The 16,838-nt window shown below is 45.1% G+C and overlaps 1 protein-coding gene across 1 annotated transcript in view; it reads right to left on the bottom strand.

The window, feature by feature from the left end:
* PEBP4 (phosphatidylethanolamine binding protein 4) overlaps positions 1-16,838 on the bottom strand; it is a 1,711,365-nt gene that overhangs the window by 682,628 nt on the left and 1,011,899 nt on the right. The window lies entirely within an intron of this gene.

Below are 16,838 nucleotides of genomic sequence, written 5' to 3'. Positions count from 1 at the left end.
GGGCATGTCCACCACATGTGGAGTTAGGATCCTGGGAGGCCTCAGAGACGCCAGCAGTGAGGGTCCAATGTCTGCTGAAAGTGGTGAAGGCTTAGGGGAGTGGGTAGTACTAGCGCAAAAGCAATTTGTGGGCGCATTCCCGGTTAGTGATGCAGCGGGACGCTGTGCGCATTCTTGTCCAGATGTCCACCCATGTGTGGTCCGCTCTTATACTTTAATTAAAAGTGCCCATGTCCTAAGGCACTTCCTGCACCTTTGTATTGCCATATGCACTTGAACTACATTTCCCTTTAACCATGTAGTTTGCGCGTGTTTATATTCGTCGGTCAGGTGGGTCACCGCTGGCGCATAAGGGTCTAGCTAGTCTGAACTAGTATTTAAACCCTGTTCGCGCCATGCGCTGGCCCATAGTATTTATCCTGACTGTTTGTAGATTGTCAGACTGTTATAGAGCATTTTGATATTGATTTTAGTTAATTTTTAGATCTAGATTCGGTTTTATTAAATTGTGTTGGTGGAATTGTGCTCTTAGTTACTGTTTTCACTGGCCTACATTGCTCTTATACTTTTAATTACAAGTGCCTGTGTCCTAAGGCACTTCCTGCACCTTTGTATTGTCATACACGCTTGAACTACATTTCCCTTTAACTTTATAGTTTACGTGCGTTAGTATCGCTTGGTCAGGTCCGTCAGCACCAGCACGTCAGGGTCTAGCTAGTCTGAGCTAGTCTGCGTTTCACACTTCGGGCACTGGTCTTAGTCCAGAGTACAGATCTTTTAACTGTCCTTGGTAAGTTTGTTTCCACTGCCTTTTTACTCATGGAGTGACATCCACATATGGTGTCACTCTTAGTAGCTCGGAAAGCAGCTAGGCTATTGTAGATATGTACTTACACCTGAACATCAATGAACATTAAGGAAATGCCTTGTACTTCGAGGGAACATTCTCCCTTGAGGGTTAACTCATACTTCCCTGAAGGGGGAACAAATTCACAAGAAGGCATATTACTGAACGGGGTAAATAAGACACATATAGAGACCCATTCCAAATCCATTAATCAGTCACCATTATACACAGTAATACCACATTTAACCCTTTGTAGTGCAGAGGTCCTTCAGAACAATAATAATCATATTGCTGGAAATATACACATGAATGAAGGGAGCTCAATAGATGTGGAGCCGACTTTGTTAAACTGACTCACACTGAAAATAGCTCTGCTTAACACCTGTTCCCTGGCGAAATCTGACTTTGATGTCCACGATTATATACTTAACAAATAGTAGACATCATTGCTATATCAGAAACATGGTTGAAAGATTCAAATGGACCGGTCATTGATCTGGCCTCTCGAAAAGGTTTTTAATTCTTTGGCCAGAATAGCCACCCAGGAAGTGGGGAGAGTTGCAGTCATAGTTACTATGCGTTTTTAGATCCTCTTTGACTGTTAAACCTTAAAATTAACTCCTCCCCAGTACATTTTACAGAAAATCATTGTGGTATATCGGCCGCCCAACGAGATGCCTAACTTCAACCAAGAACTTGAGGGCATACTGGCAGGTTATAATAAACCCAATTCTTCTACCCTTTTGATGGGGGATATTAACCAGTGGAGAGGAAATGATGCAGACAAAGAGGCTCTTTCCCTCGAACAAACCTTAAAAAGTGGTTGTCCACAATAGTGAACCTACACATGCTAAAGGCAGTATTTTGGACTGGGTCGCGTCTAGGAATCTGCAGATTAGTTCTATCAATACTGAACCCTGCGTCTGGTCCGACCATTCTGTTATTCATTTTTAGGTGTCACTGCCAGGGAAGCAGGCCCTACAATGTAACCCACTCAAAAGTGTTACTGGTAGGAACTTTAAAAAAGTTGGTGGTGGCACAAGTTATGGATGCTTAACTTACCATAACTGGCAAATTTCTGGGGTTTTTCAGTTTTACTTGTAACCATAACATCCCTTTAACAAAGTTTTTTCATTGAATTTCAGGGTTTTTATTAGTGCAACTTAATCATAATGTTCCTTTAACAAAGTTCTTTCAGTGAATTTCATGGGTTTTTACCAGTGCAAACTAATTTGCTACAGTCTACTAATATCATACTTACCCTAATATAGCAACATTTGTTCCCCACCTTCTAGCATCATTGTTAAAACCTCTATGCACTTTTTCCACAGTTTTTGTGTCCGCTGATGTTTGCAAACATCAGACGTCATCGCAGACTTTTTCGGACAGAATCACGTGACCACACGCTCGCGCACGGCATGATGACGTGTCTGTGAACGCCTCTGCATTTCATGAACGGGTCTGTGCTTTGCTAGCAGTTCAGACCTCGATTTTTCAGCTCATCTAGGAAATTGGAAGCTAAAACGTACCCTTGCACAACTCCTACACCTATTCTTACTCATTATCCATTACCAATCTAGCACACAGCACATACTTGGATGAATATTAGGAAAACTGCTATTTATTTTAAAAATGGCATCATCTATTGCCATCCCTCCTCCCCAAGAGCCACCACCACCAGCACCTGGATGGCCTACACAACGAAAGAAGTGCAATACTTCAAAAGACATTCAAAAAGACCAGGTAGGTGAGTTAGAAAAAGTGCCTACCTGTAGCACCCAGAGAGAATCGTGGGTGTGGCAGTTCATTACCACTGTTGGAAATGTACCAAAGGCGAAAGCTACCAAAGTGAAATGCACTGAGTGCATTGTACTCAGTCCTGGACAACCTGGGCAGTATTCTGATGGGACCACCGCCATGCGCCGCCACATCAACCGCTGCAGTGCTCTCAGAAAGGCTGTTCCTTTCTTAGGATGTAGTAGACAAATTTCCTCTACCTCACGGTGGGATAGTAAACCAGGGCCTAACTGCCAGAATATACAGGCAGGACCCCGTTTGGAGTTTGACCAACCTGTCGTTGCCCTGTACTCCGCCCTACCTGTGAACATCAAGCCTTTTTTATCATAACGCCCGTTATTTGGTCTGGGTTTAGCTGATAAGGCTCGGTGGGCGCTTTCGATCGTGAATTGTGGCAAAAGTGTGGGGGAGTCGAGCAGTGGGAGTAGGGTGCGCTCCAAATAGCCTATCCATGGCTTCTTTGATGATGTCCTCGGGAACCCCAATTATACGGAGTTTATTGCGGCTGGAGCGCGATTCAAGATCCTCGTTCTATTGGCCACCTCAAGTGCTCGTCTGGACAATGAGGAGACCTCCGACCAGAGAGGGCCCAAATCGTCCTCCACGACACCAACCCTTGCCTCAATTTCAGTCACTCGGCTGTTGGTTTTCTCGATGTGTGCTTTAATAGAGGATATGGAACCATTCATATCGTCCAACTTAGAATGTAGCATAGTGAACCCTTTGCGAATGTACTCCATCATTTTCTGAGTGTCTATGGAGTCCAGAGGGGTCGAGGTGGTGGGTATGGGTTCCAGTTCCTTCTCCACCTGCCTGGACGGTGTCTTGGCAAACATGTTGATGGAGCTCTGTTTTTTACCTCCCGCTACACCTTTAGTCATGGTGGAAGTTAGGCACAGGCCTGCAGGCCTCAAGAGCTTATATATGCAGGAGTGCAAGGGGAAAGAGCGCTCTGAGGGTAATAGGAGAGAGGGGTGAGCGAGGGTGCCCACAGAGGGCCTCTCAGGGCCCAGTTGGTCTGCAGGATCCTAGCTCCCTAGCAGAGCGTGGGCGCCCAGAACTTGTGGCAGCAGGACTTATAGACGGGGTGAGTTGCTAGAGCACGAAGTAGGTATGCAAGTGGACGAGAGATCCAAAAATGGGAATGTATGGGAACAACCAGCCCACAAGTGCCCTGGGTAAGGGTATGGGAACAGGGTAGCTGGAGATAGGTGTGCTAACACTACAATCCTAGGGCTCTGTGATCTTGAGTATGCCAACGAAGAGTCTCACTATGACAACACGTAAAGAAGACAGGATAGAGACAGTGGTTGACTAGGAGATCGTGGGTTGGCCAAAGGACAGATAGTGTGCTCCAGACGACCAGTGCATGGGGAACTCAGCGTGCGCAGGAAGGAGACACTAGCAAGCGTCCCACGGGGCGCTGGAGGAATAGGTAATGTGCACCGTTCTAGTCACCGACTTATTGTGCAGTCCACCCCACCCATGCGCCAGGGTTGCCAGACAGTCAAGATTCAAAAATTACGGGGGCACCAGTCGGATAAGATCAAGTGACGCCCCCGAAGTCCTCAGCACCCTCCTCCACTATCCCCCAAAGCCACCTATATCAGAGTCACTGCTGAGGGGTAGGCCACCACACCGATACAGTAGTTCGGGTTAGAATAGGCTTGTTTGAAGTCCGGGTCCGCTCGAGTGGGTTGTGTTCCCCCACGTAACCCAAATGTAAAGATGGCCACTGCCGGCCCTCTGTTTGTGACCGTGTTGTAGTGCCCCCTGTGGCACGGGCTAATACTGAGAGTGGCCCCCAGGGCAGGCCCCAGTCCGGCCACAGCAGATTCAACAGCTGTTAGTTGCAGGGGCCCAGGGTGGTCGCCGCCCCCTATGTGTGATGGCTGCTCCAGTGTAGAAGGGTAGATCGCTGTGGGTTACTTTGCATGCCCAGTGGTAGGGGGAGATAGGGCCGGTCCGGGTAGGGAAGTTAGCAATGAAGCCCAGCCCGAGGCCCCCCCCAGCTCTAGGGATTCACCGCCAGATCTGGATCTTGAACCCGTGGAAAGCAGGAGAGGCGTCCGGCTCCGGCAGCGGTCTCCTCAGGTGTCAGCACAGAGCCGACTCGCACGATGCAATGCCCAGCAGGAGTTGTAGCAGTCCGCATCGCGGTCCGGAGAGTCGCAGGGTCCGAAAAGGGGCTCCCCAGGCCATATCCACGGCAGCCCTCCAGGAGGGAGCCCCTCTTCACAGCGCCCCAGGGGCTCAGGTGCAAGAAGCACCAGAAGAATGGAGACGGGCCGGCAGAGGCTCCTCCCCCAACACAGGCTGCTTGTCCCTGGCTCCAGCAGCAGTTTGCATGGAAATGGCAGCTGGCTCAGGGCGCCCAGAGTCGACGGTCAGTCTCTGGTTGCCCAAAGCTTTGGAACGGAGCAAGTCCACTGTGTGAATTTCGGGTGATGGATGCGTCAGCTGTTCATGTGCCGGATCCTGCTGTCCCTTTATCAAGTTGGCACGAAACAACGCAGAATTGTATTAATATATCACCCCCAAGCACAGAGCTCTCGTCTAGGCGGCCATCTTCACCCAGCGCAACAGCGCCCCCATTCACTTCACTTTCTAAAAGAAAAAGGGTAATGAGTGAGGCTTGGCCCTGGAGCAAAAAATTAGTATGGGGTGGTAAATGAAGGAGAAGGAGTCTGAGAGGAGGTGGGAAATTGAAAGGGAAAGAAATAAGAACTGAGAACAGAGATTGAGGAGAAACTTGATGAAAGAACACACAGAAAAGGGACAGCTTGATAGGAAAGAAAGACACACGGTAGAAGAAGAGAGTGAGAGGCTGAGAAAGAGTGAAGGGAAAAGAAGCAGTGGGAAACAAAGGGATAGATGAAGCAGGTAGGGAGGGAATAAAGAACGTGAGAAGCCTGCTGAGGAAAAAGAAGCGAGCGGGAGGAATCTATCAGAGGAGTGTGAGAAGGAAAAGAGAAGAATGGTTAGGGAAGAAAGGGAGTTGCCAGACAAGAGAGAGGCCACAACCAAGGACCGGAAGAAAAGTGAAGAGTAAGACAATGTTAAGGAGGGAAAAGGGGGTGTTGGACGAGGTTAGGGAGCCAGTATAGGACTACCTCTGGCAGGGGCTACCCTCCCTCTTCTGTCCGAGGGCCAATAACAAAGTGGCTAGCAGTGGTAAAACATAAGCAGAAAGCTGGAGTGGAAGTAAAACAAAAAGAGCATAACAGCAAACATGATAGGTTGGTGGATCACATAGTAGGGCTTTTGGAAACTGCTGAAAGGTGGGAAGGATATGATATGATAGTTTATTTATAACGCGCTTAATATCCAGAGGTTTCTAAGTACGGACCCAGGGATCGAACCAGTGTTGCTCTGTGTCGTCTTGCTTCCAAGGCGAGCACGTTGCCCCTGAGCTATCCTCCCGTGGAGGGTGCACGAGGAACGGTAGGGAAAATGCAGTCATAAGGATATTAAGGACACATACAATAACCTGGTAACAGGGGAAAGCAGTAACTAAGAGAAGGAACAGCACAACAAAGACTGTCTGAGATATGTGGCAGTGAAACGGAAATGGAAGCTAAAAGTTTTGCTGGCACAATTGACTCAAGGAAGTGAAGGAAGGGACACTGCAAGAAGGGGTCAATGAGAAAGAGAACACAGGGGGCAGCAAGGATAGCCACCAGCCTGGGGGACCGGGGATGAAACGCAACATGGTACTTTAGAAAGCATTGTAAGGAAAATAGGTACTCATAGTTGTCATACGCATTGGTTGATCTGTGAAGAAAGACCCTACAAGAAGTGTCCTTCTCACCATAAAGAATTAGCATACGAAATTGTGTATCATGAAAACGATATTGTAAGAAGTACCTTAGTAAATGAAGGACATCAACCAGCACTAAGATCTGAATCAGAACGTATATGACAGGCTTAGAGGAAAACAGGTCGTGTTTATACGATGGGCAATTTAGGAGGCACACAGAAAGTAACCCTGTTACCAGTAGGCCAAAGTTGCACAGTGATCATATGCATGCAGCAAGTAATAGGCCAACCTCTCAGCCCTTTATGGACACCCCTGGGCAGAGGGAGAGCAAGGAGAGGAGGTCAGACAGGGCAACCAATAAGCATGTTTCCTGGAAATGTGAGCGTGGTATGGGTGTATTGCAAAACTGAAGACATGGCCACTTCTGTGAAAACTGCAACATGATCGAAACCCAAATCTAACTACAGGTAAGTGCAGGGGGAGAGGAGACTCTGGTCTGAAGAGTGTACTATTAAGCACAGTGTAGCCACAGTGTTCAGCCCAAAGGTAGAAAGGGGATTACCAGCAGGTTCCACGTGAGATAAGTGGAAGGCAAAGTAATGGGGTTGGGGTCCAGCTGCGCCTGCCAACACCCATAAAACCCGGCGAGTTATCAAGGGTTTTGAATGAAAACATATGCCAGGAATGCGAACTGGGAAGAGTGGTAGGACCATTTTCAGGCCTTTATTCATGAAATATAACGGTGTCACCACTAGGTCTGGTCCCATTGGAAGCAGGGTAATACAGAATGAGGCATCACCCATCATTTCCAAGAGGAATCTCTGTGAATCACCATATAGACAGAGAGAAATGTACACACATGAACACGCTCATGCACATACACACACATTCACAGCGGCTGTGCTGACTTATATTGAGCGCACGAGCATCATGAATGTGATACACAGTGGAAATAAAATACATATAGTGTGGATACCAGAATCAGGAAAGCATGGTTACAGTGGCATAATATTTATCCTGACTGTTTGTAGATTGCCCAACTGCTAGACAGCATTTTGATATTGATTTTAGATCTTTTTACATCTAGATTTGATTTTATTAACTCTCCTGAAATGGTGTTATTCCAATGTATTGCACCCAAAATTGTGGAATTGTACTCTTAGTTACTCTTTTCGCTGCCCTACATTGCTCTTATACTTTAAATTTGTTTATTTATAATTCAGCGTACAGGTGAATATATACAGTAACATTTGCTAGTAACCTCTTAGAATGCATGTGGCAGGATGTCCCTTTATCCCACCCCCGATATACCCGACTGGGTTTTATTCTCGGCCCTCATTCGGCCGGGCCGGGGCGGCGAGTGTTCGCTGGTAAAGTGGAGGGCTCTCGCTATCAAGCATGGTTTATAGGTCAGGGCTGGGTAGTTCTGGTCATAGTCTAGCAATGGTGCCCAAATGTTTGTAAATCGGTGGAGCAGACCCACTTTTACTGCCGTGACCTTTTCGGCTATTAGAATGTACCAAAGTTTAACCCACCAGAGGTTCATCAGGGGTCCTTCCACGGACTTCCAGGTGCGGCCCACCGTAATTTTAGCTGCCAACAAGAGTTGAGATACTAACGCTGCCCTCCTTCCCGTTCTCGGGTAAGAGTCTGGGAGCGGAATCCCCAGGAGGACTTGCTCGGGGGCTAGCGGTATTGTCACTTGGGAGATGTCCTTTATTGTGGCAAGGCATTGGGTCCAGAACTCTCTTACCCTAGGGCATGTCCACCACATGTGGAGTTAGGATCCTGGGAGGCCTCAGAGACGCCAGCAGTGAGGGTCCAATGTCTGCTGAAAGTGGTGAAGGCTTAGGGGAGTGGGTAGTACTAGCGCAAAAGCAATTTGTGGGCGCATTCCCGGTTAGTGATGCAGTGGGACGCTGTGCGCATTCTTGTCCAGATGTCCACCCATGTGTGGTCCGCTCTTATACTTTAATTAAAAGTGCCCATGTCCTAAGGCACTTCCTGCACCTTTGTATTGCCATATGCACTTGAACTACATTTCCCTTTAACCATGTAGTTTGCGCGTGTTTATATTCGTCGGTCAGGTGGGTCACCGCTGGCGCATAAGGGTCTAGCTAGTCTGAACTAGTATTTAAACCCTGTTCGCGCCATGCGCTGGCCCATAGTATTTATCCTGACTGTTTGTAGATTGTCATACTGTTATAGAGCATTTTGATATTGATTTTAGTTAATTTTTAGATCTAGATTCGGTTTTATTAAATTGTCTTATGTGGAATTGTGCTCTTAGTTACTGTTTTCACTGGCCTACATTGCTCTTATACTTTTAATTACAAGTGCCTGTGTCCTAAGGCACTTCCTGCACCTTTGTATTGTCATACACGCTTGAACTACATTTCCCTTTAACTTTATAGTTTACGCGCGTTAGTATCGCTTGGTCAGGTCCGTCAGCACCGGCACGTCAGGGTCTAGCTAGTCTGAGCTAGTCGGGCACTGGTCTTAGTCCAGAGTACAGATCTTTTAACTGTCCTTGGTAAGTTTGTTTCCACTGCCTTTTTACTCATGGAGTGACATCCACATATGGTGTCACTCTTAGTAGCTCGGAAAGCAGCTAGGCTATTGTAGATATGTACTTACACCTGAACATCAATGAGCATTAAGGAAATGCCTTGTACTTCGAGGGAACATTCTCCCTTGAGGGTTAACTCATACTTCCCTGAAGGGGGAACAAATTCACAAGAAGGCATATTACTGAACGGGGTAAATAAGACACATATAGAGACCCATTCCAAATCCATTGATCAGTCACCATTATACACAGTAATACCACATTTAACCCTTTGTAGTGCAGAGGTCCTTCAGAACAATAATAATCATATTGCTGGAAATATACACATGAATGAAGGGAGCTCAATAGATGTAGAGCCGACTTTGTTAAACTGACTCACACTGAAAATAGCTCTGCTTAACACCTGTTCCCTGGCGAAATCTGACTTTGATGTCCACGATTATATACTTAACAAATAGTAGACATCATCACTATATCAGAAACATGGTTGAAAGATTCAAATGGACCGGTCATTGATCTGGCCTCTCGAAAAGGTTTTTAATTCTTTGGCCAGAATAGCCACCCAGGAAGTGGGGGGAGTTGCAGTCATAGTTACTATGCGTTTTTAGATCCTCTTTGACTGTTAAACCTTAAAATTAACTCCTCCCCAGTACATTTTACAGAAAATCATTGTGGTATATCGGCCGCCCAACGAGATGCCTAACTTCAACCAAGAACTTGAGGGCATACTGGCAGGTTATAATAAACCCAATTCTTCTACCCTTTTGATGGGGGATATTAACCAGTGGAGAGGAAATGATGCAGACAAAGAGGCTCTTTCCCTCGAACAAACCTTAAAAAGTGGTTGTCCACAATAGTGAACCTACACATGCTAAAGGCAGTATTTTGGACGGGGTCGCGTCTAGGAATCTGCAGATTAGTTCTATCAATACTGAACCCTGCGTCTGGTCCGACCATTCTGTTATTCATTTTTAGGTGTCACTGCCAGGGAAGCAGGCCCTACAATGTAACCCACTCAAAAGTGTTACTGGTAGGAACTTTAAAAAAGTTGGTGGTGGCACAAGTTATGGATGCTTAACTTACCATAACTGGCAAATTTCTGGGGTTTTTCAGTTTTACTTGTAACCATAACATCCCTTTAACAAAGTTTTTTCATTGAATTTCAGGGTTTTTATTAGTGCAACTTAATCATAATGTTCCTTTAACAAAGTTCTTTCAGTGAATTTCATGGGTTTTTACCAGTGCAAACTAATTTGCTACAGTCTACTAATATCATACTTACCCTAATATAGCAACATTTGTTCCCCACCTTCTAGCATCATTGTTAAAACCTCTATACACTTTTTCCACAGTTTTTGTGTCCGCTGATGTTTGCAAACATCAGACGTCATCGCAGACTTTTTCGGACAGTATCACGTGACCACACGCTCGCGCACGGCATGATGACGTGTCTGTGAACGCCTCTGCATTTCATGAACGGGTCTGTGCTTTGCTAGCAGTTCAGACCTCGATTTTTCAGCTCATCTAGGAAATTGGAAGCTAAAACGTACCCTTGCACAACTCCTACACCTATTCTTACTCATTATCCATTACCAATCTAGCACACAGCACATACTTGGAAGAATATTAGGAAAACTGCTATTTATTTTAAAAATGGCATCATCTCTTGCCATCCCTCCTCCCCAAGAGCCACCACCACCAGCACCTGGATGGCCTACACAACGAAAGAAGTGCAATACTTCAAAAGACAATCAAAAAGACCAGGTAGGTGAGTTAGAAAAAGTGCCTACCTGTAGCACCCAGAGAGAATCGTGGGTGTGGCAGTTCATTACCACTGTTGGAAATGTCCCAAAGGCGAAAGCTACCAAAGTGAAATGCACTGAGTGCATTGTACTCAGTCCTGGACAACCTGGGCAGTATTCTGATGGGACCACCTCCATGCGCCGCCACATCAACCGCTGCAGTGCTCTCAGAAAGGCTGTTCCTTTCTTAGGATGTAGTAGACAAATTTCCTCTACCTCACCTTCTTCAACCAATGCTGTAACCACGCAGCCTACTTCTGTTGAACACAAAATCCCACCAGCTACCTTGCAAGCAATAAAAGAGGCTGTTGATCGCTATCTTTCGAAAACAACAGTACTCTGCAGACACTGAAACTCACCACTCTGCAGGGAGGAACAATTTCAAAGTGCTTTTTAAGCTGTAATCAACACTACCCTCTACCTTAGATTTAACACACGTGGAACATCTTCCCCTGTCCACCAGCCCCTCCATATGTGTGGTGTGTGCCTCTTCCCTTATTTCCCTCCCCTGCAAAAAAAGAAAAAAACACATCAAAAAAACAATCCTTTAGAAATCACCTTTCACATTTACAAAATAGAACTAAAAATATAAGCTTATAGATTCCATCTACTTCACATTTTTCAGTAAAGAGGTTTTATTCAATAAGATTCTCCAACATTCCCATTAGCATTTTCAACTATACTAATGGATATAATGGACACTTGTATACTAGAGAAAAAGAAAAAAACACAGAATCAAATTTCTGTCCGAAATTCTTCTCTCTAGTATACAAAGAACACCAGAATCCATTGTTTCTAACTATCCACAGTCTCGGCATTCCCCTGCCTTGCCCATGCCTTATTAGAAAACCCGAATTACACATGCACACCATCACACAAGACAGCCCATCTACTCTTTTCATTGGGCCTCATTACGACCCTGGCACTAATGGCTTAATGGCGCCTTAAAAGGCTGCGGTGCGGTTAACCCATTAGCGCCTGATTACGAGGTCCCTTCGCGGGACCCGACCTTAACGGCTGGTTTACACCAGCCGTTAAAATAGGGACCCGCAAAGGGAGCTTGGTGCTAAGTACGGTACAGCAATTTGCGGTACCGTACTTAGCGCCTTCCCCATTCCCATTGAGCCCTATGGGGCAAAAATGGGAATGGTGAAGGGCCATGGAGGAAGGGGGAATTACAGCCCCGCCAACCTTGTAATGGGGTGGTAATTCCCCCTTTCTCCATGGCGGAGTCGGTAAGTTACCGGCATGGACCATGGTGCTATTAGCACCATGGTTTTCTGCCTGGGTCGTAATGAGGCCCATTGTTATGTTTGTAACATTCCCACATTGCCTGCTTTAAACCATTCACACATATATCCACCAATCACTTAAAAAAAACTCTACATATAGCCTATCAACATATTACACTTCCCCCTCCAACTACCACTTAACAATATTCTATGAATCATTTGCATCTACATTTCCCATACTTATACCATAAATGTTTACATAGTGCTCCTATAAATGCACATATACATTGTGCAGTGACAGAAGGGCACAAATAAAAGGGGCAGTACGGATGGACCAATGCTCATGGGAGCCCAGTAGGGAAGTGGCAAGGGATGCCAAGGTGGGAGGCCACTAGCTAACTGCTGTGGCAGAGGAGTCCCAAGGGAGAGTACATCTTAACCGTAACGTCCCTTTAACAAAGTTTTTTCTGTCAATTGAATACGTTTTCATAAGTGAAAATGTTTCATAATGCTATATCACTGTATATAAGGTATTAATAATTCCTCTTTTAACATATAGGAAACAACTATAAACCTCCTTTAACAAACATATTTTTTGCAATGCAAACGTATGTGAATCGTTATCAGCAGCGCATACCCAAATAGGCAAATCCGAGAAGACATTTGTCCTTGCTGAAGGCCAGGGCCTCTGCCCATTGCAGAAAGGTTATATCACAATTTTTTGTACTTACGTTTCGACAATTTCAAAGAAGTAGAACACATGACAGATTTCCAAGCACATCCATTCAGGTCCCTGCTGATGCTCCTCGCACAACTTTTCTGCAATCCCATTCAGCACGCTTGGCTGCAGCCGCAAGCAGATTTTTTTCTCCCATTTAATCCTAGTTTTGGCCATGCCACATGCCAGCAACTTTGCTGCAATCTTGTCCAGCGCTCCGGCTGCAGCCGCAAGCAGCTTTGTTTTACCCCATTTACCCAATAAGTAAATCAGAGTAGGCATTCATCCTTGCCGATGGCCAGGCCCACTGTCCATGCACCAAACTTATATCACTATTTTTTGTGCCACTGCAGAAAAGTTATATCACTACTTTTTGTACTTGCGATTCCACACTTTAAAAAAAATAAAAGACAGGAAAGATTTGCAAAAGCAGCCTTTCCGGTCCTTGGTGATACTCCTCACGCAAGTATGCTGCAATCCCATACAGCACTCCGGACTGCAGCCAGAAGCAGAATTTTATTTCCCATTTCAACCTAGAGCTTCGGCCATGTCGCATTCCCAAATAAGTAAATCGAGTAGGCGTTTGTCCTTGCCAAGGGCCAGGTCCACTGTCCATGCACCAAACCTATATCACTATTTTTTGTGCATACATTTGGTCACTTTAGAAAAATAAAACACAAAACAGATTTGCAAAACCATGCTTTCAGGTCCTTGCTAATGCTCCTCGCGCAGGGTTGTTATCATTCAATACAGCACTTCAGGCTGTAGACGCAAGAAAAATATTTCTTCCCATTCAAACCTGGGGTTCGGCCATGTTCCATGCCCCAATAATCAAATCAGAGTACACAATTATCAAGTAATTGCAGGGCGGTAGAATGGGTAGACCACTGTGCTTCATCTAGTACCCTGCTGCTGGTGATGGGGTTCTTTTGTGAGGGTGCTCTTCCTTCTTCAAGTGTTAGGTTTCGATTAGGAGAGTGAGCCCTGTTCACCTCAGCACTGGGTTATTCAAGACCGTTCTTGATGCTATATTTATTGTTAGAAGCCAGCTGACACGTAATTCGACTCTCTAGAGTCTTTCTCGAGGCATGTGGATTGTGGGCCAGTCATTGCTGCGAGGTTGTGAAAATTAAACCAGCATCCAATCCCAATATCTTGTTCCACTATGGTCGGAAATAAGGGTGGGTAATGATTTCAAAAGATGGCCTGGTGACCACATGGGCACCTGTTTCGGCGTGCTTGGTAATTATCTTCTGATTAGCATTGTCTCAGAGTGTATGCAGTGATAGTCACAGTGATATATTGATGCAATCCTGTGCAGCACTTCGAGCTATAGCCACAGACAGAATTTTAGCCACGGGGAGAATTTATTTTCCCATTCAAACCTATCCCGATTTTGAAAAATGTCACTACATAGCCAGTCCCTGGTGGCCATGGCCATTAGCCAGATCATCCGAGTATTGTCCTTTGGTCATGACTCAGACAATCTGGCCACTGCCCATGGCTAGAGGCCATAACTCAGACAATATGGCCATTGCCCATGGCTACCGCCTATACCTCAGTCACCAAAGGTATATCACTATTTTCTGTACCTACATTATGACACTTTTCAAAAAATAAAACACGGCACATTTACAAAACCATGCTTTCAGGTCCTTGTCAATGCTCCTTGCACAATTCTCCTGCAAAATGTAAAAAATCTGCGTACATAAAATAGTCATATAACTTAGCGCCCAGTTGACAAAATCTATTAAGACTTTGCAGATAAATTCAAGGTTGAGTCTATAATCTTTCTAAAATCTTTTGTGCACATTTGTCAAACGGCAACAAAGTTATAAGCCATCTAAAAATGTTGAACCCCCCCCTCTAATTTTGCCCCCTCTTCACAAAATCCCACCAAACCTTGCAAAAATATTCAAATCTGGGTCCTATATCCTTTTGCAAACCTTTGTGCAGGTTCGTGAAACGGCACCAAATGTATAAGCCTTTCAAATATTTTGGTACCCCCTCTAATTTTGTTCCCTCTAGGCAAAACAGCACCAAACTATGCAGAACCATTCAGGGTTTGCAGACAAAGGCGGCTGACCGCGAATCCAACATGGCGGGCGTTTCCGAAAATATGACGCACCTCACGCTTTTAACCATCCAAACAGCGGGTGCCTCTTATGTCCACGGACATCACGAAAGACCCTGGGCCAATGGAAGGCCTGTCCGTGGACTGAATTGGGAAGAGAGTCCACGGACCGGACCCAGATATCACCAATTCTTTTTACCTACTTTTTGGGCGTTTTAAAAAAAAAACACTGAACGCATTTACACCAAATGCACAAAAGCACACTTTTTCAAAATCCGTCCAGCGGTTGGGGCTGTAGGCGTGAGCAAATTTCTTTTCCCATTGCATCTATGAGGAAAACCACACAATTTGGGCCACCCCATGACTTTGCCCCCACTGCCGAAACCTCACCAAACCTTGCAGAATCAATTCGAGGGGCCATATACTTTTAATGCAAAGTTTGGGGAGGATTAGTCTGGTTGGGGTGAAGTTATAACCCCCCAAAAAGTGCTCTTCCTATGTGTTGAGCAACTTAATCATAACTAAATGTATATTAATTACTTTTCACATAGACTACTACTTTAGATGACATTTTTTCATAGATAACTATTTTATTTACAAAATTCATATTTATTGTATATAAATGACCGTTTATTGTACAGATTTGTAATGATTGAGTGGCACTAGAACTTAAATACTCATTATTTGTATGATATCAGGTAATTGCACTACTTGTACTTTGAACTCGTGATCTCCTTTCTAGTATTTTCACTATGTCAATGATAAACTACAAATTGACCACGATAAATGTGGGTATTGTAGTACTGACAATTGTTTGGAGATTTGTGTGTTCATTAACAAGTCCTTTCCTGATTTTCATCACCAGTGGGATGGTTTAATCATGGAATCTCTGGTTGGTTTATTGATCGTGTGGTCCTTCTTTTTGCTCCAGCATAAAGGTAAAATCCTGACCAGTTACCCACCGGGCAAAGCTTTGTCATCGCAATTTGTTTCCTGTATGTTGCCGTTCTTCCTCATGGGACACATGGGTGTGTGGCATAACAAGGCAGTTTATGTGTTGGTGGTGTGGAATTCCATGTCAGCTTTGATTTTTGGGATGACACTCCATGCAATTAAATGGCACAACTTTTACTTCACTATAGGAATAGGGATGGGTCATGGAAAATGAGACCATGCTATTTTACATGGTAAATTCGGTGGGTTATGTTCATTTTATTTTGATTATTTCCCTCGTGATTGATTGAAAGTATTTGTACACTACCTGCACCTCCACAGTGGAAAGGCAGGCAACGTATAATTAGCCGTGCTCTAGGCTGCAGTTCGAATGTATGTAACTGCTTAAATGGTATTGCTCTAGCAATTCATTCACCTTTTTAAGGACACACACTCTATCAACATTTGGTTATATTGCTAAGATTGTCATCAATAATTCATTTGGTGTAGTATGGCGAACATGTTCTCCATCACAGACCACCAGAAAAAGAATGCCACTACTCCGAGATGAAATCAGACAGAGAAACATAAGGAAATTCCAGAGGGGCATCCACGAGTAACGGTGCAATTTACATTTTTGAATACTCTATGCTAGCTCTGCCGAAGATGATGAAATTCCTGGACCTTCTAACACCATGTCTTCAAAGCGTGACTTTTTAGGAGAATTGAGAATTCTATACAGCGAAAAGGAAACTCAAAGAACACAAGCGACAGAGATCAAAAGCAAGCTGAGGGGGGGCATCAGAAAACACAAAGGCAGGGACAGAGATCGCGGCAGAGGATATAAAGCTCGGGGAAATCCCATAACACAAATATTGACAATGGGCCTCATTACAAGGTTGTAGGTAGCCTTGCCGGTAAAACCAGCAAGGCTACCTCCAAACTGGCAAGAAAATCCGGCACCCACGAATAGCAATTACCAGGGTATTACAGCCCCACCGGACCCGGTAATTGCCCTTTCTCGGGTGCCGGTAGTTCCCCATTCCCATTGAGCCCAATAGGGCTGCCTGTAGCACCATCATGGTTCATTACCTTGCCGGTGCTAC

This window comes from Ambystoma mexicanum, chromosome 10 (genome assembly GCF_040938575.1).
Source record: "Ambystoma mexicanum isolate Mex_15411 chromosome 10, UKY_AmexF1_1, whole genome shotgun sequence".
Classification (NCBI taxonomy): Eukaryota; Metazoa; Chordata; class Amphibia; order Caudata; family Ambystomatidae; genus Ambystoma; species Ambystoma mexicanum.
Note: the sequence above shows the minus strand (reverse complement) of the source record. Positions and strands in the feature narration are given on the sequence as shown.